This window comes from Haliaeetus leucocephalus, unplaced genomic scaffold (genome assembly GCF_000737465.1).
Source record: "Haliaeetus leucocephalus isolate CR32 unplaced genomic scaffold, Haliaeetus_leucocephalus-4.0 Scaffold198, whole genome shotgun sequence".
Lineage (NCBI taxonomy): Eukaryota > Metazoa > Chordata > Aves > Accipitriformes > Accipitridae > Haliaeetus > Haliaeetus leucocephalus.
This window is the reverse complement of record NW_010972634.1, coordinates 321124-325481: the sequence shown is the minus strand read 5'-3', so window position 1 is coordinate 325481 and position 4358 is coordinate 321124.

Sequence of the window (4358 nt, the reverse complement as noted above, 5' to 3'; positions counted from 1 at the left end):
GGGAGATGGCTCTTAATCCTCTCTGACCACTCCATTGTGCTTATTTATTTTAATGCTTGTAATTAGGTGTATTTTATTTAATGCATGTGAAGCATTACTGCTCAACTTACAGAAATGAATGATGACTCTTAGTCAGATGGACAACGTGCTGTTCTAAGGGACAACCCACAATTGTCCTGATGTTGCAGGGGAGGAGATACCGTAGGCTGTGACATGTCCTCTGCAGCCACTGTTTTACAGAATGTCTTTCACAACCATATCTACCTATTGATTTTAAAAAAAACCCTAACCCACCTAGTTCCTGGTGTATCTGCCAAAAGAGAGATTTGAAAACTTTGTCTTTTGATTTCCAGCCTATAACTTTATACTTGGCCTTTGTGTCCTGGTTCTGTCTTCCAACATATGCTCGTTGACCTTCCTGGTACATTTGGAGATGCCACTTACATCTCATTTCAGTCTGTACTTTGCCAGATCTGCTAAGTCAATCCCTCTTAATCTCTCCTCATGATTCTCCTTCTTACCTGACTTATTTCTTCTGTGTACTGGCTCTTGTTTCACTTCAGTTCTTCTCAACATAAATGACTGCAATTGTACTTAGTTTTCCAGATGAGGTCTTACAAATGGCTCGCTTGCAGTGAGATTTCCCCTCCCTTCCCTCTTGGGAAGGTTAATCATTACGCAAGTGAGGTTTTTTATATCTATTTGGTTGGTTGAGGGCTGTTTTCTGTGGCACCGTGGAGGTTTTGTGCTCTGGCTCCCATCTTCTGCTACAGAACGTTTTCCCTAGGTGCCACAGGTAATTTCTTGTGCCTGAATTTGCATATAACAAATTTGTTTATATTATAAAGAGTGTTACTAATTATATTCTGGATTTCTCTCTTTGCCTGCATGTCCACTGCTCTTATGATCCAGTACTGCTGTATAAAAGCCAATGCCTGGGGCCCCGTGCTTCCAGTCCTCTCAAGCATGAAGCATATGCAAAGTCCTGCTGTGGTTTGGCTTTGGAGGAAAGCCTTTGGGGTTCAGATTTCATTATACATAACCCAGACTTATTGGGCTGTTCTTCAGCCCTCTTAGGCCTTTGTGTGGCAAAGAATGGCATGTCTTTCTTCGGTAGGGAAGGCAGGCTCTGCCCTGAATCCACGAGGATTCTGGATGTTTGGGTTTACAGCTAAGCTCTCCAGGGGTTGCTTATCCAGTGCCTCAACAGCTAATATCAGAAGGTTCCCCCTTTGCCCTTCTTCTTCTGGGGCTGAGGTCAGGTGAGATGGATACTCCAGTGTTGCCCTGCAGCAGATCTCTCCTTTCTCCGTCTCCGTGCTTTCTTCTTGTAAAACCTCACCATGCAAGATTGGTGGTGAATGTCACTCCCAGCGTGACATGGCCTGACTGTTCTGTGCCCATGTGCCCTATGTCCCTGGTCAGACAAGAAAGGTGGTAAATCAAATGGGTTCTTGATAAGTCCTTTTTAGTTTGTTTGGGTTTTGCTTTTTGCTTTTTTTTCCCCAGAAGGTGCTGCATCTGCTGATTCAAACCAGCTTTTGGCATGGGGCTCGTGATGGGTGTAAAAGCCAAATCTGGAGGTGGTGCTTTGAGCCGCAGGCTTCCAGCTGAATGAGGCAAGACAAAATTAACTGCAGAGGCTCATGTGACCTGCTTCTTAAGGTCTCACGTGCAGCCTTTGGATCAGAAAGCTAAACAGGAGGAGACAGCTTTCATGGTAAATGAGAAATTGTTTCCATCCCATATGACAATGGAGAGCTTTCAGGTTGTTTTTAAGTGTGTCATGGTTATTGGGGCCACTTAGTTTGCTGTAGCATGAATGTCAACTGACATTTGATCCTGCTGAAAGTTAAAGGGCTGTTAACCCATTTTGAGACAGAGGCTTTTCTTTACATCCTGAGGTTCTTCCCAAGCAGCTCAATCTGACTGACTAGGTTACCTGTTTGCTCCCAGGTGCCCCCAGTGCCCCAAACACCGTTTTCTCTGACGATGACATAAAACAGGAGCTCGAGGCCAGCACAAAAAGACCTCAGCTGGCTTGCTGCGGAAGTCCAGTGGCTGTGCATGATGTTGGACTTGGGGTGAGAGAAGGTTACTGGAGGCGGGGGGGTGGGAGAGAAGGTTTTCCTTCAAGTTGGGGAAGCATAATGCGAGGGTGGCTAAATGGATGTAGATGCTTCATAAAAGCTGAGCAGAGGATGGCTTTTGTGTAGGAGGAGAATGGAAATATCCACTGTGTTCTGCACTACTTCCCATTGCCTCGGATGGAGATGGGCTGAGGTCTGAGCCAATGTCTCCACAGATGCCTGTGGAAACCTGGGTGGAAAAACGAGGAAGGCAGTATAGGTCACGTTACCGCAACAAAGCAGGGTGAACAAATAAACAAAACTTTGGTCTCTCTCCATCTCCCTTTTTTATACTGACAACAGGGGTTGAGTGTCTGGGTCAGCAGAGTAACTCCAGGTGAAGTGCTCTGCTGAAGCCTGAATAGGACTGGACTCTCAAAGCAGGAAAGCTGCTGTTCAGTCAAGTCTCTTGGTTTCTTTTCAGCAAGCAGAACATGCCTTATAGTTGTTGCTTTGGTTCAGTGCACTGTATTCTTCTAACTTCTAATGGCTTTTTAAAGGTGGACTGTAAGGGAGGGAGAGCAGATCACTGAAGCACACCTTGAGGAGGTATATGCTCAGTCTGATGCCATCCAAGACTTATAAATGCAGGGCCTTCCACTACCCAAGTATGCTCTGTTTAGGGAATTGAGCTGATGTGAACCTCTGAACTGCTAGTCTCATCTGCCTTCCAGCTGGACATGGGGTGAGCTAACGGACAATCGCGTGTTGAGACATACCCACAGCCCTTTATGAAATGTCCTGGGAGAATGTTGGTTCCTCTGGGCCCAACCACTACAAAATAAGACGTTCAGTATGTCTCTTTTCCCTCATGACAGCTGCCAGGAGCAACATGGTTGTTTGGTCAACTCCACTGGGTTACAAGTGCTCCAGATGTGCTTGTTCTCATTGCTTTTTCCTTGTTCCTCCTTTGTGCCAGTGATTCAGCTGATGTTTGACGTTCATGGGAGGAGGTATCACTTGCTGTTCCTTTGCCAAGGGACTCCTGGCACACAATTGCCAGCGTGGGCTTGGGCATTTTCTTAGTGACTTGAAGGAAATGGCTCAGAAAAGAAACATTATTTTCTGTTTTTTCCTTATATGCAATATGCATTTTCAAGGACACTACTTATCGTGTAGAAAATCAGTGTGTTTGGATAAAGCACCCAATACATTTCACAACTAGTAAATAATGACACCCTGATGTTTTAAAGCTTATCACCTATAATTAAGGATGGCTGTTCTAGGAGAATGGTAAAAAGACTTCTCTGCATTATTCTAAAAATTGCAAACTTGAGATAAAGTTCACCAAACCTGAAGTCTTGCAAAAGTTTTCCTTAACGTGGTTCCCTGTAGGAATGGCTATTTATCTTAGTTGGTGGCAGCATACATCTGTCTTGGTTAGATAGCTTGCCTGGTAACCTGTGTAACAAATTACACTAGGAAATGGCACGGGAAAAAAGTGCTAAAATTCAGTAGTGTATTGTAGATCTTAAATCATCTGTCCTTGCACAAGAGTAAAGACAGATGAAAATGGGCAAACAACAAAGCCAGTGAATACCATGGGGTTGTTCACTGTGCTGGCTGAAAAAGTGCTTGGTGCTGGAGAGCTCACGTTTGTAACTGCCCGGAGTCTGGAGACGGAGGGAGTGATGGGTAGGAGCTGCTCTTGTGCAGTGCTGGTGTCTTTGTAAAAGGATTAGGATGAACTTAGACTTCAAAATGTTGTGATAGGAGCTGACCTTACTACCTGCCTGTGCTTGCCCAGCTGTAACACTACCTGTCCCTAGAAAGGCTAGGTTTCCTTGGCCCTTCCTTAACCTCTGTTGACTCTCCTTTGATCGTGACTGCTTTGGTGAGAGTTTTATCTACAAAGATACCAGGCTGGCTGTCTTATGCCTTTCTCTGTGCTAACCTGCTTTTGGAAGAAGACATATGTGGCGCTTAATCTCCTTGCCTGAGTTCCCAGATTACAGCAGTCTGTAGGGAAAGCAAGTCTGTGAAAATGAGCCTTTGGGTATTTTTGGGAACAGAGATCTTTATTCCAGTATTGTAAAAGGGACAAGGTAGGGATACAGGCCAAAGTCTGTGATAGGGAAAAGAAATCACATAGGGCAAAGGCAATGGATCTATAGCAGAAAATTACACACAATAAATACATATCTTTACTGCAATATGACGCACCCACTATAGACAGATAGGAGCAGCCTCATGTTCAGAAGCCCTGGTCCTCATGGGGGACTTCAGCCA